The sequence below is a fragment of the Taudactylus pleione genome, unplaced genomic scaffold, assembly GCF_031769625.1.
Source record: "Taudactylus pleione unplaced genomic scaffold, aTauple2 ptg000612l, whole genome shotgun sequence".
In the NCBI taxonomy this organism is placed as follows: Eukaryota; Metazoa; Chordata; class Amphibia; order Anura; family Myobatrachidae; genus Taudactylus; species Taudactylus pleione.
This window is the reverse complement of record NW_028285014.1, coordinates 2,516,961-2,539,128: the sequence shown is the minus strand read 5'-3', so window position 1 is coordinate 2,539,128 and position 22,168 is coordinate 2,516,961. Positions and strand designations below refer to the sequence as shown.

At 33.9% G+C, this 22,168-nt stretch overlaps 11 non-coding genes across 11 annotated transcripts; all 11 read right to left on the bottom strand.

Moving 5' to 3' along the window:
- Positions 1–4,658: 4,658 nt before the first annotated feature.
- Positions 4,659–4,767, bottom strand: TRNAL-CAA (transfer RNA leucine (anticodon CAA)). The gene is made up of 2 exons: positions 4,730–4,767; positions 4,659–4,704 (listed from the first exon to the last, which is right to left on the bottom strand). It is a non-coding gene; the product is annotated as a tRNA-Leu (tRNA).
- A 2,197-nt stretch (positions 4,768–6,964) lies between these two features.
- On the bottom strand, positions 6,965–7,073 carry TRNAL-CAA (transfer RNA leucine (anticodon CAA)). Its single transcript has 2 exons — positions 7,036–7,073; positions 6,965–7,010 (listed from the first exon to the last, which is right to left on the bottom strand). It is a non-coding gene; the product is annotated as a tRNA-Leu (tRNA).
- A 2,197-nt stretch (positions 7,074–9,270) lies between these two features.
- Positions 9,271–9,379, bottom strand: TRNAL-CAA (transfer RNA leucine (anticodon CAA)). The gene is made up of 2 exons: positions 9,342–9,379; positions 9,271–9,316 (listed from the first exon to the last, which is right to left on the bottom strand). It is a non-coding gene; the product is annotated as a tRNA-Leu (tRNA).
- Positions 9,380–11,576: 2,197 nt separating this feature from the next.
- Positions 11,577–11,685, bottom strand: TRNAL-CAA (transfer RNA leucine (anticodon CAA)). Its single transcript has 2 exons — positions 11,648–11,685; positions 11,577–11,622 (listed from the first exon to the last, which is right to left on the bottom strand). It is a non-coding gene; the product is annotated as a tRNA-Leu (tRNA).
- Positions 11,686–12,729: 1,044 nt separating this feature from the next.
- TRNAL-CAA (transfer RNA leucine (anticodon CAA)) lies at positions 12,730–12,838 on the bottom strand. The gene is made up of 2 exons: positions 12,801–12,838; positions 12,730–12,775 (listed from the first exon to the last, which is right to left on the bottom strand). It is a non-coding gene; the product is annotated as a tRNA-Leu (tRNA).
- A 1,044-nt stretch (positions 12,839–13,882) lies between these two features.
- TRNAL-CAA (transfer RNA leucine (anticodon CAA)) lies at positions 13,883–13,991 on the bottom strand. The gene is made up of 2 exons: positions 13,954–13,991; positions 13,883–13,928 (listed from the first exon to the last, which is right to left on the bottom strand). It is a non-coding gene; the product is annotated as a tRNA-Leu (tRNA).
- Positions 13,992–15,035: 1,044 nt separating this feature from the next.
- TRNAL-CAA (transfer RNA leucine (anticodon CAA)) lies at positions 15,036–15,144 on the bottom strand. Its single transcript has 2 exons — positions 15,107–15,144; positions 15,036–15,081 (listed from the first exon to the last, which is right to left on the bottom strand). It is a non-coding gene; the product is annotated as a tRNA-Leu (tRNA).
- A 1,044-nt stretch (positions 15,145–16,188) lies between these two features.
- On the bottom strand, positions 16,189–16,297 carry TRNAL-CAA (transfer RNA leucine (anticodon CAA)). Its single transcript has 2 exons — positions 16,260–16,297; positions 16,189–16,234 (listed from the first exon to the last, which is right to left on the bottom strand). It is a non-coding gene; the product is annotated as a tRNA-Leu (tRNA).
- Positions 16,298–17,341: 1,044 nt separating this feature from the next.
- Positions 17,342–17,450, bottom strand: TRNAL-CAA (transfer RNA leucine (anticodon CAA)). The gene is made up of 2 exons: positions 17,413–17,450; positions 17,342–17,387 (listed from the first exon to the last, which is right to left on the bottom strand). It is a non-coding gene; the product is annotated as a tRNA-Leu (tRNA).
- A 2,197-nt stretch (positions 17,451–19,647) lies between these two features.
- On the bottom strand, positions 19,648–19,756 carry TRNAL-CAA (transfer RNA leucine (anticodon CAA)). The gene is made up of 2 exons: positions 19,719–19,756; positions 19,648–19,693 (listed from the first exon to the last, which is right to left on the bottom strand). It is a non-coding gene; the product is annotated as a tRNA-Leu (tRNA).
- A 2,197-nt stretch (positions 19,757–21,953) lies between these two features.
- On the bottom strand, positions 21,954–22,062 carry TRNAL-CAA (transfer RNA leucine (anticodon CAA)). Its single transcript has 2 exons — positions 22,025–22,062; positions 21,954–21,999 (listed from the first exon to the last, which is right to left on the bottom strand). It is a non-coding gene; the product is annotated as a tRNA-Leu (tRNA).
- Positions 22,063–22,168: the final 106 nt, after the last annotated feature.

The window sequence follows — 22,168 nt, the reverse complement described above, 5'->3', positions numbered from 1 at the left end:
GTCAGTCATTTTGAGTGTAAAACATAACCAAAGAGCAAAAATATATTGTCAGAAGTGGGATTTGAACCTACGCCTCTTTACAGAGACCTGAATTCCCATTAACTGGAAGAGTAGAATCTTGAGTTTGGTGTCTTAGACCGCTCGGCCATCCTGACAAGCACATCAGTATGTCCAAACCTGCTTCCTGTTAGGGTTTATCATTTTACTATTTATATTTTTGATTGTTATTTTGACAAATAATTTGGCCTTGTTGAAAAAGGGGTCATTAAATCAAGATCTTAGATTAATGCATTTCCTCTAAAAGCTGTTTCTTAAATAACATTATTTAGGAAAAATGGCTCAAGCTAAAGTGTTATCCTTCAAAATTACTGTTGCCACCCTTTACTAAGGTCTTCATCCTAGCAGAACAGATTAGTTTGTCTTAGAAGTAAATTGTATATCACGTTATATGTAAAGTCTAAGAGCCTTAAAATACTTTCGATGCCAATTATTCTTGTGTTTTATGTTTAGATTACTGAATACTAAAAGAATGTTGTGCAAACAATACTTATTCTTCAAAGGAAGAGATGTACAAGAACACGAGGACATGCACTGAAAATGGAGGGAGGTAGACTTAGAGGAAATTTGAAGAAAAATTACTTCACAGAAAGGGTAGTTGATAAATAGAAAAGCCTCCCATCCGATGTTGTTGAAGCTAAACGGTGAAACAATTTAAACACGCTTGGGATTGGCATAAGAATATCCTTAAGAGAAATGTAAGGAGCAAATAGGGTTGAAGTTGCCTAAAGGATACATGAAAAGGAGCAGACTACATGGGCCAAGTGGTTCTTATCTGCCATCAAATTCTGTTTCTATGTAATACATTATTTCAATAGCCAATTTCTACATGAACTGAACTTTAGAATTTCAAAACTAATCATAGTGTCTTTATCATTTAAGAATAATTTAATTAATTTAAGTCTAATGTAATTTGATCTTGATTGGAATGTAGTTGGGAAAATCGATCAATTCTTAGGTCTTTAAAAGTTTCTATGCCCTTTAATTCATTCAATCATTGTGCTTCATATTGCTTAGAAATAAATGGGATCAAGATATCAATGTCTGGGAGAGGAAAGATTGAAAGACTGTGGATGTCCTGAGCATACTTCTCAATGTCGGTCATTTTGAGTGTAAAACATAACCAAAGAGTAAGAAAATATTGTCAGCAGTGGGATTTGAACCCACGCCTCTTTACAGAGACCAGAATTCCCATTAACTGGAAGAATTGAAACTTGAGTCTGGCGCCTTAGACCGCTCGGCCTTCCTGACAAGCACATCAGTATGTCCGAACCTGATGTCTGTTAGGGTTTATCAATTTACTATTTATATTTTTGATTGTGATTTTGACAAATAATTTGGACTTGTTGAAAAAGGGGTCATTACATCAAGATCTTAGATTAATGCATTTCCTCTAAAAGCTGTTTCTAAAATAACATTATTTAGGAAAAATGGCTCAAGATAAAGTGTTATCCTTCAAAATTACTTTTGCCACCCTTTACTAAGGTCTTCATCCTAGCAGAACAGATTAGTTTGTCTTAGAAGTAAATTGTATATCACGTTATATGTAAAGTCTAAGAGCCTTAAAATACTTTCAATGCCAATTATTCTTGTGTTTTATGTTTAGATTACTGAATACTAAAAGAATGTTGTGCAAACAATACTTATTCTTCAAAGGAAGAGATGTACAAGAACACGAGGACATGCACTGAAACTGGAGGGAGGTAGACTTAGAGGAAATTTGATGAAAAATTACTTCACAGAAAGGGTAGTTGATAAATAGAAAAGCCTCCCATCCGATGTTGTTGAAGCTAAACGGTGAAACAATTTAAACACGCTTCGGATAGGCATAAGAATATCCTTAAGAGAAATGTAAGGAGCAAATAGGGTTGAAGTTGCCTAAAGGATACATGAAAAGTAGCAGACTACGTGGGCCAAGTGGTTCTTATCTGCCATCAAATTCTGTTTCTATGTAAAACATTATTTCAACCGCCAATTTCTACATGAACTGAACTTTAGAATTTTAAAACTAATCATAGTGTCTTTATCATTTAAGAATAATTTAATTAAATTAAGTCTAATGTAATTTGATCTTGATTGGAATGTAGATGGGAAAATCGATCAATTCTTAGGTCTTTAAAAGTTTCTATGCCCTTTAATTCATTCAATCATTGTGCATCATATTGCTTAGAAATAAATGGGATCAAGATATCAATGTCTGGGAGAGGGAAGATTGAAAGACTGTGGATGTCCTGAGCATACTTCTCAATGTCAGTCATTTTGAGTGTAAAACATAACCAAAGAGCAAAAATATATTGTCAGAAGTGGGATTTGAACCTACGCCTCTTTACAGAGACCAGAATTCCCATTAACTGGAAGAATAGAATCTTGAGTCTGGTGTCTTAGACCGCTCGGCCATCCTGACAAGCACATCAGTATGTCCAAACCTGCTTCCTGTTAGGGTTTATCATTTTACTATTTATATTTTTGATTGTGATTTTGACAAATAATTTGGCCTTGTTGAAAATGGGGTCATTAAATCAAGATCTTAGATTAATGCATTTCCTTTAAAAGCTGTTTCTTAAATAACATTATTTAGGAAAAATGGCTCAAACTAAAGTGTTATCCTTCAAAATTACTGTTGCCACCCTTTACAAAGGTCTTCATCCTAGCAGAACAGATTAGTTTGTCTTAGAAGTAAATTGTATATCACGTTATATGTAAAGTCTAAGAGCCTTAAAATACTTTCAATGCCAATTATTCTTGTGTTTTATGTTTAGATTACTAAATACTAAAAGAATGTTGTGCAAACAATACTTATTCTTCAAAGGAAGAGATGCACAAGAACACAAGGACATGCACTGAAACTGGAGGGAGGTAGACTTAGAGGAAATTTGAAGAAAAATTACTTCACAGAAAGGGTAGTTGATAAATAGAAAAGCCTCCCATCCGATGTTGTTGAAGCTAAACGGTGAAACAATTTAAACACGCTTCGGATAGGCATAAGAATATCCTTAAGAGAAATGTAAGGAGCAAATAGGGTTGAAGTTGCCTAAAGGATACATGAAAAGGAGCAGACTACATGGGCCAAGTGGTTCTTATCTGCCATCAAATTCTGTTTCTATGTAATACATTATTTCAATAGCCAATTTCTACATGAACTGAACTTTAGAATTTTAAAACTAATCATAGTGTCTTTATCATTTAAGAATTATTAAATTAATTTATGTCTAATGTAATTTGATCTTGATTGGAATGTAGATGGGAAAATCGATCAATTCTTAGGTCTTTAAAAGTTTCTATGCCCTTTAATTCATTCAATCATTGTGCTTCATATTGCTTAGAAATAAATGGGATCAAGATATCAATGTCTGGGAGAGGAAAGATTGAAAGACTGTGGATGTCCTGAGCATACTTCTCAATGTCAGTCATTTTGAGTGTAAAACATAACCAAAGAGCAAAAATATATTGTCAGAAGTGGGATTTGAACCTACGCCTCTTTACAGAGACCTGAATTCCCATTAACTGGAAGAGTAGAATCATGAGTTTGGTGTCTTAGACCGCTCGGCTATCCTGACAAGCACATCAGTATGTCCAAACCTGCTTCCTGTTAGGGTTTATCATTTTACTATTTATATTTTTGATTGTGATTTTGACAAATAATTTGGCCTTGTTGAAAAAGGGGTCATTAAATCAAGATCTTAGATTAATGCATTTCCTCTAAAAGCTGTTTCTTAAATAACATTATTTAGGAAAAATGGCTCAAGCTAAAGTGTTATCCTTCAAAATTACTGTTGCCACCCTTTACTAAGGTCTTCATCCTAGCAGAACAGATTAGTTTGTCTTAGAAGTAAATTGTATATCACGTTATATGTAAAGTCTAAGAGCCTTAAAATACTTTCGATGCCAATTATTCTTGTGTTTTATGTTTAGATTACTGAATACTAAAAGAATGTTGTGCAAACAATACTTATTCTTCAAAGGAAGAGATGTACAAGAACACGAGGACATGCACTGAAACTGGAGGGAGGTAGACTTAGAGGAAATTTGAAGAAAAATTACTTCACAGAAAGGGTAGTTGATAAATAGAAAAGCCTCCCATCCGATGTTGTTGAAGCTAAATGGTGAAACAATTTAAACACGCTTGGGATTGGCATAAGAATATCCTTAAGAGAAATGTAAGGAGCAAATAGGATTGAAGTTGCCTAAAGGATACATGAAAAGGAGCAGACTACGTGGGCCAAGTGGTTCTTATCTGCCATCAAATTCTGTTTCTATGTAAAACATTATTTCAACAGTCAATTTCTACATGAACTGAACTTTAGAATTTTAAAACTAATCATAGTGTCTTTATCATTTAAGAATAATTTAATTAATTTAAGTCTAATGTAATTTGATCTTGATTGGAATGTAGATGGGAAAATCGATCAATTCTTAGGTCTTTAACAGTTTCTATGCCCTTTAATTCATTCAATCATTGTGCTTCATATTGCTTAGAAATAAATGGGATCAAGATATCAATGTCTGGGAGAGGAAAGATTGAAAGACTGTGGATGTCCTGAGCATACTTCTCAATGTTGGTCATTTTGAGTGTAAAACATAACCAAAGAGCAAGAAAATATTGTCAGAAGTGGGATTTGAACCCATGCCTCTTTACAGAGACCAGAATTCCCATTAACTGGAAGAGTTGAATCTTGAGTCTGGCGCCTTAGACCACTCGGCCATCCTGACAAGCACATCAGTATGTCCGAACCTGCTGTCTGTTAGGGTTTATCAATTTACTATTTATATTTTTGATTGTGATTTTGACAAATAATTTGGACTTGTTGAAAAAGGGGTCATTACATCAAGATCTTAGATTAATGCATTTCCTCTAAAAGCTGTTTCTAAAATAACATTATTTAGGAAAAATGGCTCAAGCTAAAGTGTTATCCTTCAAAATTACTGTTGCCACCCTTTACTAAGGTCTTCATCCTAGCAGAACAGATTAGTTTGTCTTAGAAGCAAATTGTATATCATCTTATATGTAAAGTCTAAGAGCCTTAAAATACTTTCGATGCCAATTATTCTTGTGTTTTATGTTTAGATTACTGAATACTAAAAGAATGTTGAGCAAACAATACTTATTCTTCAAAGGAAGAGATGTACAAGAACACGAGGACATGCACTGAAACTGGAGGGAGGTAGACTTAGAGGAAATTTGATGAAAAATTACTTCACAGAAAGGGTAGTTGATAAATAGAAAAGCCTCCCATCCGATGTTGTTGAAGCTAAATGGTGAAACAATTTAAACACGCTTCGGATAGGCATAAGAATATCCTTAAGAGAAATGTAAGGAGCAAATAGGGTTGAAGTTGCCTAAAGGATATATGAAAAGGAGCAGACTACATGGGCCAAGTGGTTCTTATCTGCCATCAAATTCTGTTTCTATGTAATACATTATTTCAATAGCCAATTTCTACATGAACTGAACTTTAGAATTTTAAAACTAATCATAGTGTCTTTATCATTTAAGAATAATTAAATTAATTTATGTCTAATGTAATTTGATCTTGATTGGAATGTAGATGGCAAAATCGATCAATTCTTAGGTCTTTAAAAGTTTCTATGCCCTTTAATTCATTCAATCATTGTGCTTCATATTGCTTAGAAATAAATGGGATCAAGATATCAATGTCTGGGAGAGGAAAGATTGAAAAACTGTGGATGTCCTGAGCATACTTCTCAATGTCAGTCATTTTGAGTGTAAAACATAACCAAAGAGCAAGAAAATATTGTCAGAAGTGGGATTTGAACCCACGCCTCTTTACAGAGACCAGAATTCCCATTAACTGGAAGAGTTGAAACTTGAGTGTGGCGCCTTAGACCGCTCGGCCATCCTGACAAGCACATCAGTATGTCCGAACCTGCTGTCTGTTAGGGTTTATCAATTTACTATTTATATTTTTGATTGTGATTTTGACAAATAATTTGGACTTGTTGAAAAAGGGGTCATTAAATCAAGATCTTAGATTAATGCATTTCCTCTAAAAGCTGTTTCTAAAATAACATTATTTAGGAAAAATGGCTCAAGCTAAAGTGTTATCCTTCAAAATTACTGTTGCCACCCTTTACTAAGGTCTTCATCCTAGCAGAACAGATTAGTTTGTCTTAGAAGTAAATTGTATATCACGTTATATGTAAAGTCTAAGAGCCTTAAAATACTTTCAATGCCAATTATTCTTGTGTTTTATGTTTAGATTACTGAATACTAAAAGAATGTTGTGCAAACAATACTTATTCTTCAAAGGAAGAGATGTACAAGAACACGAGGACATGCACTGAAACTGGAGGGAGGTAGACTTAGAGGAAATTTGATGAAAAATTACTTCACAGAAAGGGTAGTTGATAAATAGAAAAGCCTCCCATCCGATGTTGTTGAAGCTAAATGGTGAAACAATTTAAACACGCTTCGGATAGGCATAAGAATATCCTTAAGAGAAATGTAAGGAGCAAATAGGGTTGAAGTTGCCTAAAGGATACATGAAATGGAGCAGACTACGTGGGCCAAGTGGTTCTTATCTGCCATCAAATTCTGTTTCTATGTAAAACATTATTTCAACAGTCAATTTCTACATGAACTGAACTTTAGAATTTTAAAACTAATCATAGTGTCTTTATCATTTAAGAATAATTTAATTAATTTAAGTCTAATGTAATTTGATCTTGATTGGAATGTAGATGGGAAAATCGATCAATTCTTAGGTCTTTAACAGTTTCTATGCCCTTTAATTCATTCAATCATTGTGCTTCATATTGCTTAGAAATAAATGGGATCAAGATATCAATGTCTGGGAGAGGAAAGATTGAAAGACTGTGGATGTCCTGAGCATACTTCTCAATGTCGGTCATTTTGAGTGTAAAACATAACCAAAGAGCAAGAAAATATTGTCAGAAGTGGGATTTGAACCCACGCCTCTTTACAGAGACCAGAATTCCCATTAACTGGAAGAGTTGAAACTTGAGTCTGGCGCCTTAGACCGCTCGGCCATCCTGACAAGCACATCAGTATGTCCGAACCTGCTGTCTGTTAGGGTTTATCAATTTACTATTTATATTTTTGATTGTGATTTTGACAAATAATTTGGACTTGTTGAAAAAGGGGTCATTAAATCAAGATCTTAGATTAATGCATTTCCTCTAAAAGCTGTTTCTAACATAACATTATTTAGGAAAAATGGCTCAAGCTAAAGTGTTATCCTTCAAAATTACTGTTGCCACCCTTTACTAAGGTCTTCATCCTAGCAGAACAGATTAGTTTGTCTTAGAAGTAAATTGTATATCACGTTATATGTAAAGTCTAAGAGCCTTAAAATACTTTCAATGCCAATTATTCTTGTGTTTTATGTTTAGATTACTGAATACTAAAAGAATGTTGTGCAAACAATACTTATTCTTCAAAGGAAGAGATGTACAAGAACACGAGGACATGCACTGAAACTGGAGGGAGGTAGACTTAGAGGAAATTTGATGAAAAATTACTTCACAGAAAGGGTAGTTGATAAATAGAAAAGCCTCCCATCCGATGTTGTTGAAGCTAAATGGTGAAACAATTTAAACACGCTTCGGATAGGCATAAGAATATCCTTAAGAGAAATGTAAGGAGCAAATAGGGTTGAAGTTGCCTAAAGGATACATGAAAAGGAGCAGACTACATGGGCCAAGTGGTTCTTATCTGCCATCAAATTCTGTTTCTATGTAATACATTATTTCAATAGCCAATTTCTACATGAACTGAACTTTAGAATTTTAAAACTAATCATAGTGTCTTTATCATTTAAGAATAATTAAATTAATTTATGTCTAATGTAATTTGATCTTGATTGGAATGTAGATGGGAAAATCGATCAATTCTTAGGTCTTTAAAAGTTTCTATGCCCTTTAATTCATTCAATCATTGTGCTTCATATTGCTTAGAAATAAATGGGATCAAGATATCAATGTCTGGGAGAGGAAAGATTGAAAAACTGTGGATGTCCTGAGCATACTTCTCAATGTCAGTCATTTTGAGTGTAAAACATAACCAAAGAGCAAAAATATATTGTCAGAAGTGGGATTTGAACCTACGCCTCTTTACAGAGACCTGAATTCCCATTAACTGGAAGAGTAGAATCATGAGTTTGGTGTCTTAGACCGCTCGGCCATCCTGACAAGCACATCAGTATGTCCAAACCTGCTTCCTGTTAGGGTTTATCATTTTACTATTTATATTTTTGATTGTGATTTTGACAAATAATTTGGCCTTGTTGAAAAAGGGGTAATTAAATCAAGATCTTAGATTAATGCATTTCCTCTAAAAGCTGTTTCTTAAATAACATTATTTAGGAAAAATGGCTCAAGCTAAAGTGTTATCCTTCAAAATTACTGTTGCCACCCTTTACTAAGGTCTTCATCCTAGCAGAACAGATTAGTTTGTCTTAGAAGTAAATTGTATATCACGTTATATGTAAAGTCTAAGAGCCTTAAAATACTTTCGATGCCAATTATTCTTGTGTTTTATGTTTAGATTACTGAATACTAAAAGAATGTTGTGCAAACAATACTTATTCTTCAAAGGAAGAGATGTACAAGAACACAAGGACATGCACTGAAACTGGAGGGAGGTAGACTTAGAGGAAATGTGAAGAAAAATTACTTCACAGAAAGGGTAGTTGATAAATAGAAAAGCCTCCCATCCGATGTTGTTGAAGCTAAATGGTGAAACAATTTAAACATGCTTGGGATTGGCATAAGAATATCCTTAAGAGAAATGTAAGGAGCAAATATGGTTGAAGTTGCCTAAAGGATACATGAAAAGGAGCAGACTACATGGGCCAAGTGGTTCTTATCTGCCATCAAATTCTGTTTCTATGTAATACATTATTTCAATAGCCAATTTCTATATGAACTGAACTTTAGAATTTTAAAACTAATCATAGTGTCTTTATCATTTAAGAATAATTTAATTAATTTAACTCTAATGTAATTTGATCTTGATTGGAATGCAGATGGGAAAATCGATCAATTCTTAGGTCTTTAAAAGTTTCTATGCCCTTTAATTCATTCAATCATTGTGCTTCATATTGCTGAGAAATAAATGGGATCAAGATATCAATGTCTGGGAGAGGAAAGACTGAAAAACTGTGGATGTACTGAGCATACTTCTCAATGTCGGTCATTTTGAGTGTAAAACATAACCAAAGAGCAAGAAAATATTGTCAGAAGTGGGATTTGAACCCACGCCTCTTTACAGAGACCAGAATTCCCATTAACTGGAAGAGCTGAAACTTGAATCTGGCGCCTTAGACCGCTCGGCCATCCTGACAAGCACATCAGTATGTTCGAACCTGCTGTCTGTTAGGGTTTATCAATTTACTATTTATATTTTTGATTGTGATTTTGACAAATAATTTGGACTTGTTGAAAAAGGGGTCATTAAATCAAGATCTTAGATTAATGCATTTCCTCTAAAAGCTGTTTCTAAAATAACATTATTTAGGAAAAATGGCTCAAGCTAAAGTGTTATCCTTCAAAATTACTGTTGCCACCCTTTACTAAGGTCTTCATCCTAGCAGAACAGATTAGTTTGTCTTAGAAGTAAATTGTATATCACGTTATATGTAAAGTCTAAGAGCCTTAAAATACTTTCAATGCCAATTATTCTTGTGTTTTATGTTTAGATTACTGAATACTAAAAGAATGTTGTGCAAACAATACTTATTCTTCAAAGGAAGAGATGTACAAGAACACGAGGACATGCACTGAAACTGGAGGGAGGTAGACTTAGAGGAAATTTGATGAAAAATTACTTCACAGAAAGGGTAGTTGATAAATAGAAAAGCCTCCCATCCGATGTTGTTGAAGCCTAATGGTGAAACAATTTAAACACGCTTCGGATAGGCATAAGAATATCCTTAAGAGAAATGTAAGGAGCAAATAGGGTTGAAGTTGCCTAAAGGATACATGAAAAGGAGCAGACTACATGGGCCAAGTGGTTCTTATCTGCCATCAAATTCTGTTTCTATGTAATACATTATTTCAATAGCCAATTTCTACATGAACTGAACTTTAGAATTTTAAAACTAATCATAGTGTCTTTATCATTTAAGAATAATTAAATTAATTTATGTCTAATGTAATTTGATCTTGATTGGAATGTAGATGGGAAAATCGATCAATTCTTAGGTCTTTAAAAGTTTCTATGCCCTTTAATTCATTCAATCATTGTGCTTCATATTGCTGAGAAATAAATGGGATCAAGATATCAATGTCTGGGAGAGGAAAGATTGAAAAACTGTGGATGTCCTGAGCATACTTCTCAATGTCAGTCATTTTGAGTGTAAAACATAACCAAAGAGCAAAAATATGTTGTCAGAAGTGGGATTTGAACCTACGCCTCTTTATAGAGACCTGAATTCCCATTAACTGGAAGAGTAGAATCATGAGTTTGGTGTCTTAGACCGCTCGGCTATCCTGACAAACACATCAGTATGTCCAAACCTGCTTCCTGTTAGGGTTTATCATTTTACTATTTATATTTTTGATTGTGATTTTGACAAATAATTTGGCCTTGTTGAAAAAGGGGTCATTAAATCAAGATCTTAGATTAATGCATTTCCTCTAAAAGCTGTTTCTTAAATAACATTATTTAGGAAAAATGGCTCAAGCTAAAGTGTTATCCTTCAAAATTACTGTTGCCACCCTTTACTAAGGTCTTCATCCTAGCAGAACAGATTAGTTTGTCTTAGAAGTAAATTGTATATCACGTTATATGTAAAGTCTAAGAGCCTTAAAATACTTTCGATGCCAATTATTCTTGTGTTTTATGTTTAGATTACTGAATACTAAAAGAATGTTGTGCAAACAATACTTATTCTTCAAAGGAAGAGATGTACAAGAACACGAGGACATGCACTGAAACTGGAGGGAGGTAGACTTAGAGGAAATTTGAAGTAAAATTACTTCACAGAAAGGGTAGTTGATAAATAGAAAAGCCTCCCATCCGATGTTGTTGAAGCTAAATGGTGAAACAATTTAAACACGCTTGGGATTGGCATAAGAATATCCTTAAGAGAAATGTAAGGAGCAAATAGGATTGAAGTTGCCTAAAGGATACATGAAAAGGAGCAGACTACGTGGGCCAAGTGGTTCTTATCTGCCATCAAATTCTGTTTCTATGTAAAACATTATTTCAACAGTCAATTTCTACATGAACTGAACTTTAGAATTTTAAAACTAATCATAGTGTCTTTATCATTTAAGAATAATTTAATTAATTTAAGTCTAATGTAATTTGATCTTGATTGGAATGTAGATGGGAAAATCGATCAATTCTTAGGTCTTTAACAGTTTCTATGCCCTTTAATTCATTCAATCATTGTGCTTCATATTGCTTAGAAATAAATGGGATCAAGATATCAATGTCTGGGAGAGGAAAGATTGAAAGACTGTGGATGTCCTGAGCATACTTCTCAATGTCGGTAATTTTGAGTGTAAAACATAACCAAAGAGCAAGAAAATATTGTCAGAAGTGGGATTTGAACCCATGCCTCTTTACAGAGACCAGAATTCCCATTAACTGGAAGAGTTGAATCTTGAGTCTGGCGCCTTAGACCGCTCGGCCATCCTGACAAGCACATCAGTATGTCCGAACCTGCTGTCTGTTAGGGTTTATCAATTTACTATTTATATTTTTGATTGTGATTTTGACAAATAATTTGGACTTGTTGAAAAAGGGGTCATTACATCAAGATCTTAGATTAATGCATTTCCTCTAAAAGCTGTTTCTAAAATAACATTATTTAGGAAAAATGGCTCAAGCTAAAGTGTTATCCTTCAAAATTACTGTTGCCACCCTTTACTAAGGTCTTCATCCTAGCAGAACAGATTAGTTTGTCTTAGAAGCAAATTGTATATCATCTTATATGTAAAGTCTAAGAGCCTTAAAATACTTTCGATGCCAATTATTCTTGTGTTTTATGTTTAGATTACTGAATACTAAAAGAATGTTGAGCAAACAATACTTATTCTTCAAAGGAAGAGATGTACAAGAACACGAGGACATGCACTGAAACTGGAGGGAGGTAGACTTAGAGGAAATTTGATGAAAAATTACTTCACAGAAAGGGTAGTTGATAAATAGAAAAGCCTCCCATCCGATGTTGTTGAAGCTAAATGGTGAAACAATTTAAACACGCTTCGGATAGGCATAAGAATATCCTTAAGAGAAATGTAAGGAGCAAATAGGGTTGAAGTTGCCTAAAGGATACATGAAAAGGAGCAGACTACATGGGCCAAGTGGTTCTTATCTGCCATCAAATTCTGTTTCTATGTAATACATTATTTCAATAGCCAATTTCTACATGAACTGAACTTTAGAATTTTAAAACTAATCATAGTGTCTTTATCATTTAAGAATAATTAAATTAATTTATGTCTAATGTAATTTGATCTTGATTGGAATGTAGATGGGAAAATCGATAAATTCTTAGGTCTTTAAAAGTTTCTATGCCCTTTAATTCATTCAATCATTGTGCTTCATATTGCTTAGAAATAAATGGGATCAAGATATCAATGTCTGGGAGAGGAAAGATTGAAAAACTGTGGATGTCCTGAGCATACTTCTCAATGTCAGTCATTTTGAGTGTAAAACATATCCAAAGAGCAAGAAAATATTGTCAGAAGTGGGATTTGAACCCACGCCTCTTTACAGAGACCAGAATTCCCATTAACTGGAAGAGTTGAAACTTGAGTCTGGCACCTTAGACCGCTCGGCCATCCTGACAAGCACATCAGTATGTCCGAACCTGCTGTCTGTTAGGGTTTATCAATTTACTATTTATATTTTTGATTGTGATTTTGACAAATAATTTGGACTTGTTGAAAAAGGGGTCATTAAATCAAGATCTTAGATTAATGCATTTCCTCTAAAAGCTGTTTCTAAAATAACATTATTTAGGAAAAATGGCTCAAGCTAAAGTGTTATCCTTCAAAATTACTGTTGCCACCCTTTACTAAGGTCTTCATCCTAGCAGAACAGATTAGTTTGTCTTAGAAGTAAATTGTATATCACGTTACATGTAAAGTCTAAGAGCCTTAAAATACTTTCAATGCCAATTATTATTGTGTTTTATGTTTAGATTACTGAATACTAAAAGAATGTTGTGCAAACAATACTTATTCTTCAAAGGAAGAGATGTACAAGAACACGAGGACATGCACTGAAACTGGAGGGAGGTAGACTTAGAGGAAATTTGATGAAAAATTACTTCACAGAAAGGGTAGTTGATAAATAGAAAAGCCTCCCATCCGATGTTGTTGAAGCTAAATGGTGAAACAATTTAAACACGCTTCGGATAGGCATAAGAATATCCTTAAGAGAAATGTAAGGAGCAAATAGGGTTGAAGTTGCCTAAAGGATACATGAAATGGAGCAGACTACGTGGGCCAAGTGGTTCTTATCTGCCATCAAATTCTGTTTCTATGTAAAACATTATTTCAACAGTCAATTTCTACATGAACTGAACTTTAGAATTTTAAAACTAATCATAGTGTCTTTATCATTTAAGAATAATTTAATTAATTTAAGTCTAATGTAATTTGATCTTGATTGGAATGTAGATGGGAAAATCGATCAATTCTTAGGTCTTTAACAGTTTCTATGCCCTTTAATTCATTCAATCATTGTGCTTCATATTGCTTAGAAATAAATGGGATCAAGATATCAATGTCTGGGAGAGGAAAGATTGAAAGACTGTGGATGTCCTGAGCATACTTCTCAATGTCGGTCATTTTGAGTGTAAAACATAACCAAAGAGCAAGAAAATATTGTCAGAAGTGGGATTTGAACCCACGCCTCTTTACAGAGACCAGAATTCCCATTAACTGGAAGAGTTGAAACTTGAGTCTGGCGCCTTAGACCGCTCGGCCATCCTGACAAGCACATCAGTATGTCCGAACCTGCTGTCTGTTAGGGTTTATCAATTTACTATTTATATTTTTGATTGTGATTTTGACAAATAATTTGGACTTGTTGAAAAAGGGGTCATTAAATCAAGATCTTAGATTAATGCATTTCCTCTAAAAGCTGTTTCTAACATAACATTATTTAGGAAAAATGGCTCAAGCTAAAGTGTTATCCTTCAAAATTACTGTTGCCACCCTTTACTAAGGTCTTCATCCTAGCAGAACAGATTAGTTTGTCTTAGAAGTAAATTGTATATCACGTTATATGTAAAGTCTAAGAGCCTTAAAATACTTTCAATGCCAATTATTCTTGTGTTTTATGTTTAGATTACTGAATACTAAAAGAATGTTGTGCAAACAATACTTATTCTTCAAAGGAAGAGATGTACAAGAACACGAGGACATGCACTGAAACTGGAGGGAGGTAGACTTAGAGGAAATTTGATGAAAAATTACTTCACAGAAAGGGTAGTTGATAAATAGAAAAGCCTCCCATCCGATGTTGTTGAAGCTAAATGGTGAAACAATTTAAACACGCTTCGGATAGGCATAAGAATATCCTTAAGAGAAATGTAAGGAGCAAATAGGGTTGAAGTTGCCTAAAGGATACATGAAAAGGAGCAGACTACATGGGCCAAGTGGTTCTTATCTGCCATCAAATTCTGTTTCTATGTAATACATTATTTCAATAGCCAATTTCTACATGAACTGAACTTTAGAATTTTAAAACTAATCATAGTGTCTTTATCATTTAAGAATAATTAAATTAATTTATGTCTAATGTAATTTGATCTTGATTGGAATGTAGATGGGAAAATCGATAAATTCTTAGGTCTTTAAAAGTTTCTATGCCCTTTAATTCATTCAATCATTGTGCTTCATATTGCTTAGAAATAAATGGGATCAAGATATCAATGTCTGGGAGAGGAAAGATTGAAAAACTGTGGATGTCCTGAGCATACTTCTCAATGTCAGTCATTTTGAGTGTAAAACATAACCAAAGAGCAAGAAAATATTGTCAGAAGTGGGATTTGAACCCACGCCTCTTTACAGAGATCAGAATTCCCATTAACTGGAAGAGTTGAAACTTGAGTCTGGCGCCTTAGACCGCTCGGCCATCCTGACAAGCACATCAGTATGTCCGAACCTGCTGTCTGTTAGGGTTTATCAATTTACTATTTATATTTTTGATTGTGATTTTGACAAATAATTTGGACTTGTTGAAAAAGGGGTCATTAAATCAAGATCTTAGATTAATGCATTTCCTCTAAAAGCTGTTTCTAAAATAACATTATTTAGGAAAAATGGCTCAAGCTAAAGTGTTATCCTTCAAAATTACTGTTGCCACCCTTTACTAAGGTCTTCATCCTAGCAGAACAGATTAGTTTGTCTTAGAAGTAAATTGTATATCACGTTATATGTAAAGTCTAAGAGCCTTAAAATACTTTCAATGCCAATTATTCTTGTGTTTTATGTTTAGATTACTGAATACTAAAAGAATGTTGTGCAAACAATACTTATTCTTCAAAGGAAGAGATGTACAAGAACACGAGGACATGCACTGAAAATGGAGGGAGGTAGACTTAGAGGAAATTTGAAGAAAAATTACTTCACAGAAAGGGTAGTTGATAAATAGAAAAGCCTCCCATCCGATGTTTTTGAAGCTAAATGGTGAAACAATTTAAACACGCTTGGGATTGGCATAAGAATATCCTTAAGAGAAATGTAAGGAGCAAATAGGATTGAAGTTGCCTAAAGGATACATGAAATGGAGCAGACTACGTGGGCCAAGTGGTTCTTATCTGCCATCAAATTCTGTTTCTATGTAAAACATTATTTCAACAGTCAATTTCTACATGAACTGAACTTTAGAATTTTAAAACTAATCATAGTGTCTTTATCATTTAAGAATAATTAAATTAATTTAAGTCTAATGTAATTTGATCTTGATTGGAATGTAGATGGGAAAATCGATCAATTCTTAGGTCTTTAACAGTTTCTATGCCCTTTAATTCATTCAATCATTGTGCTTCATATTGCTTAGAAATAAATGGGATCAAGATATCAATGTCTGGGAGAGGAAAGATTGAAAGACTGTGGATGTCCTGAGCATACTTCTCAATGTCGGTCATTTTGAGTGTAAAACATAACCAAAGAGCAAGAAAATATTGTCAGAAGTGGGATTTGAACCCACGCCTCTTTACAGAGACCAGAATTCCCATTAACTGGAAGAGTTGAAACTTGAGTCTGGCGCCTTAGACCGCTCGGCCATCCTGACAAGCACATCAGTATGTCCGAACCTGCTGTCTGTTAGGGTTTATCAATTTACTATTTATATTTTTGATTGTGATTTTGACAAATAATTTGGACTTGTTGAAAAAGGGGTCAATAAATCAAGATCTTAGATTAATGCATTTCCTCTAAAAGCTGTTTCTAAAATAACATTATTTAGGAAAAATGGCTCAAGCTAAAGTGTTATCCTTCAAAATTACTGTTGCCACCCTTTACTAAGGTCTTCATCCTAGCAGAACAGATTAGTTTGTCTTAGAAGTAAATTGTATATCACGTTATATGTAAAGTCTAAGAGCCTTAAAATACTTTCAATGCCAGTTATTCTTGTGTTTTATGTTTAGATTACTGAATACTAAAAGAATGTTGTGCAAACAATACTTATTCTTCAAAGGAAGAGATGTACAAGAACACGAAGACATGCACTGAAACTGGAGGGAGGTAGACTTAGAGGAAATTTGATGAAAAATTACTTCACAGAAAGGGTAGTTGATAAATAGAAAAGCCTCCCATCCGATGTTGTTGAAGCTAAATGGTGAAACAATTTAAACACGCTTCGGATAGGCATAAGAATATCCTTAAGAGAAATGTAAGGAGCAAATAGGGTTGAAGTTGCCTAAAGGATACATGAAATGGAGCAGACTACGTGGGCCAAGTGGTTCTTATCTGCCATCAAATTCTGTTTCTATGTAAAACATTATTTCAACAGTCAATTTCTACATGAACTGAACTTTAGAATTTTAAAACTAATCATAGTGTCTTTATCATTTAAGAATAATTTAATTAATTTAAGTCTAATGTAATTTGATCTTGATTGGAATGTAGATGGGAAAATCGATCAATTCTTAGGTCTTTAACAGTTTCTATGCCCTTTAATTCATTCAATCATTGTGCTTCATATTGCTTAGAAATAAATGGGATCAAGATATCAATGTCTGGGAGAGGAAAGATTGAAAGACTGTGGATGTCCTGAGCATACTTCTCAATGTCGGTCATTTTGAGTGTAAAACATAACCAAAGAGCAAGAAAATATTGTCAGAAGTGGGATTTGAACCCACGCCTCTTTACAGAGACCAGAATTCCCATTAACTGGAAGAGTTGAAACTTGAGTCTGGCGCCTTAGACCGCTCGGCCATCCTGACAAGCACATCAGTATGTCCGAACCTGCTGTCTGTTAGGGTTTATCAATTTACTATTTATATTTTTGATTGTGATTTTGACAAATAATTTGGACTTGTTGAAAAAGGGGTCATTAAATCAAGATCTTAGATTAATGCATTTCCTCTAAAAGCTGTTTCTAACATAACATTATTTAGGAAAAATGGCTCAAGCTAAAGTGTTATCCTTCAAAATTACTGTTGCCACCCTTTACTAAGGTCTTCATCCTAGCAGAACAGATTAGTTTGTCTTAGAAGTAAATTGTATATCACGTTATATGTAAAGTCTAAGAGCCTTAAAATACTTTCAATGCCAATTATTCTTGTGTTTTATGTTTAGATTACTGAATACTAAAAGAATGTTGTGCAAACAATACTTATTCTTCAAAGGAAGAGATGTACAAGAACACGAGGACATGCACTGAAACTGGAGGGAGGTAGACTTAGAGGAAATTTGATGAAAAATTACTTCACAGAAAGGGTAGTTGATAAATAGAAAAGCCTCCCATCCGATGTTGTTGAAGCTAAATGGTGAAACAATTTAAACACGCTTCGGATAGGCATAAGAATATCCTTAAGAGAAATGTAAGGAGCAAATAGGGTTGAAGTTGCCTAAAGGATACATGAAAAGGAGCAGACTACATGGGCCAAGTGGTTCTTATCTGCCATCAAATTCTGTTTCTATGTAATACATTATTTCAATAGCCAATTTCTACATGAACTGAACTTTAGAATTTTAAAACTAATCATAGTGTCTTTATCATTTAAGAATAATTAAATTAATTTATGTCTAATGTAATTTGATCTTGATTGGAATGTAGATGGGAAAATCGACCAATTCTTAGGTCTTTAAAAGTTTCTATGCCCTTTATTTCATTCAATCATTGTGCTTCATATTGCTTAGAAATAAATGGGATCAAGATATCAATGTCTGGGAGAGGAAAGATTGAAAAACTGTGGATGTCCTGAGCATACTTCTCAATGTCAGTCATTTTGAGTGTAAAACATAACCAAAGAGCAAAAATATATTGTCAGAAGTGGGATTTGAACCTACGCCTCTTTACAGAGACCTGAATTCCCATTAACTGGAAGAGTAGAATCATGAGTTTGGTGTCTTAGACCGCTCGGCCATCCTGACAAGCACATCAGTATGTCCAAACCTGCTTCCTGTTAGGGTTTATCATTTTACTATTTATATTTTTGATTGTGATTTTGACAAATAATTTGGCCTTGTTGAAAAAGGGGTCATTAAATCAAGATCTTAGATTAATGCATTTCCTCTAAAAGCTGTTTCTTAAATAACATTATTTAGGAAAAATGGCTCAAGCTAAAGTGTTATCCTTCAAAATTACTGTTGCCACCCTTTACTAAGGTCTTCATCCTAGCAGAACAGATTAGTTTGTCTTAGAAGTAAATTGTATATCACGTTATATGTAAAGTCTAAGAGCCTTAAAATACTTTCGATGCCAATTATTCTTGTGTTTTATGTTTAGATTACTGAATACTAAAAGAATGTTGTGCAAACAATACTTATTCTTCAAAGGAAGAGATGTACAAGAACACAAGGACATGCACTGAAACTGGAGGGAGGTAGACTTAGAGGAAATTTGAAGAAAAATTACTTCACAGAAAGGGTAGTTGATAAATAGAAAAGCCTCCCATCCGATGTTGTTGAAGCTAAATGGTGAAACAATTTAAACACGCTTGGGATTGGCATAAGAATATCCTTAAGAGAAATGTAAGGAGCAAATATGGTTGAAGTTGCCTAAAGGATACATGAAAAGGAGCAGACTACATGGGCCAAGTGGTTCTTATCTGCCATCAAATTCTGTTTCTATGTAATACATTATTTCAATAGCCAATTTCTATATGAACTGAACTTTAGAATTTTAAAACTAATCATAGTGTCTTTATCATTTAAGAATAATTTAATTAATTTAACTCTAATGTAATTTGATCTTGATTGGAATGCAGATGGGAAAATCGATCAATTCTTAGGTCTTTAAAAGTTTCTATGCCCTTTAATTCATTCAATCATTGTGCTTCATATTGCTGAGAAATAAATGGGATCAAGATATCAATGTCTGGGAGAGGAAAGACTGAAAGACTGTGGATGTCCTGAGCATACTTCTCAATGTCGGTCATTTTGAGTGTAAAACATAACCAAAGAGCAAGAAAATATTGTCAGAAGTGGGATTTGAACCCACGCCTCTTTACAGAGACCAGAATTCCCATTAACTGGAAGAGCTGAAACTTGAATCTGGCGCCTTAGACCACTCGGCCATCCTGACAAGCACATCAGTATGTTCGAACCTGCTGTCTGTTAGGGTTTATCAATTTACTATTTATATTTTTGGTTGTGATTTTGACAAATAATTTGGACTTGTTGAAAAAGGGGTCATTAAATCAAGATCTTAGATTAATGCATTTCCTCTAAAAGCTGTTTCTAAAATAACATTATTTAGGAAAAATGGCTCAAGCTAAAGTGTTATCCTTCAAAATTACTGTTGCCACCCTTTACTAAGGTCTTCATCCTAGCAGAACAGATTAGTTTGTCTTAGAAGTAAATTGTATATCACGTTATATGTAAAGTCTAAGAGCCTTAAAATACTTTCAATGCCAATTATTCTTGTGTTTTATGTTTAGATTACTGAATACTAAAAGAATGTTGTGCAAACAATACTTATTCTTCAAAGGAAGAGATGTACAAGAACACGAGGACATGCACTGAAACTGGAGGGAGGTAGACTTAGAGGAAATTTGATGAAAAATTACTTCACAGAAAGGGTAGTTGATAAATAGAAAAGCCTCCCATCCGATGTTGTTGAAGCTAAATGGTGAAACAATTTAAACACGCTTCGGATAGGCATAAGAATATCCTTAAGAGAAATGTAAGGAGCAAATAGGGTTGAAGTTGCCTAAAGGATACATGAAAAGGAGCAGACTACATGGGCCAAGTGGTTCTTATCTGCCATCAAATTCTGTTTCTATGTAATACATTATTTCAATAGCCAATTTCTACATGAACTGAACTTTAGAATTTTAAAACTAATCATAGTGTCTTTATCATTTAAGAATAATTAAATTAATTTATGTCTAATGTAATTTGATCTTGATTGGAATGTAGATGGGAAAATCGACCAATTCTTAGGTCTTTAAAAGTTTCTATGCCCTTTATTTCATTCAATCATTGTGCTTCATATTGCTTAGAAATAAATGGGATCAAGATATCAATGTCTGGGAGAGGAAAGATTGAAAAACTGTGGATGTCCTGAGCATACTTCTCAATGTCAGTCATTTTGAGTGTAAAACATAACCAAAGAGCAAAAATATATTGTCAGAAGTGGGATTTGAACCTACGCCTCTTTACAGAGACCTGAATTCCCATTAACTGGAAGAGTAGAATCATGAGTTTGGTGTCTTAGACCGCTCGGCCATCCTGACAAGCACATCAGTATGTCCAAACCTGCTTCCTGTTAGGGTTTATCATTTTACTATTTATATTTTTGATTGTGATTTTGACAAATAATTTGGCCTTGTTGAAAAAGGGGTCATTAAATCAAGATCTTAGATTAATGCATTTCCTCTAAAAGCTGTTTCTTAAATAACATTATTTAGGAAAAATGGCTCAAGCTAAAGTGTTATCCTTCAAAATTACTGTTGCCACCCTTTACTAAGGTCTTCATCCTAGCAGAACAGATTAGTTTGTCTTAGAAGTAAATTGTATATCACGTTATATGTAAAGTCTAAGAGCCTTAAAATACTTTCGATGCCAATTATTCTTGTGTTTTATGTTTAGATTACTGAATACTAAAAGAATGTTGTGCAAACAATACTTATTCTTCAAAGGAAGAGATGTACAAGAACACAAGGACATGCACTGAAACTGGAGGGAGGTAGACTTAGAGGAAATTTGAAGAAAAATTACTTCACAGAAAGGGTAGTTGATAAATAGAAAAGCCTCCCATCCGATGTTGTTGAAGCTAAATGGTGAAACAATTTAAACACGCTTGGGATTGGCATAAGAATATCCTTAAGAGAAATGTAAGGAGCAAATATGGTTGAAGTTGCCTAAAGGATACATGAAAAGGAGCAGACTACATTTGCCAAGTGGTTCTTATCTGCCATCAAATTCTGTTTCTATGTAATACATTATTTCAATAGCCAATTTCTATATGAACTGAACTTTAGAATTTTAAAACTAATCATAGTGTCTTTATCATTTAAGAATAATTTAATTAATTAAACTCTAATGTAATTTGATCTTGATTGGAATGCAGATGGGAAAATCGATCAATTCTTAGGTCTTTAAAAGTTTCTATGCCCTTTAATTCATTCAATCATTGTGCTTCATATTGCTGAGAAATAAATGGGATCAAGATATCAATGTCTGGGAGAGGAAAGACTGAAAGACTGTGGATGTCCTGAGCATACTTCTCAATGTCGGTCATTTTGAGTGTAAAACATAACCAAAGAGCAAGAAAATATTGTCAGAAGTGGGATTTGAACCCACGCCTCTTTACAGAGACCAGAATTCCCATTAACTGGAAGAGCTGAAACTTGAATCTGGCGCCTTAGACCGCTCGGCCATCCTGACAAGCACATCAGTATGTTCGAACCTGCTGTCTGTTAGGGTTTATCAATTTTCTATTTATATTTTTGATTGTGATTTTGACAAATAATTTGGACTTGTTGAAAAAGGG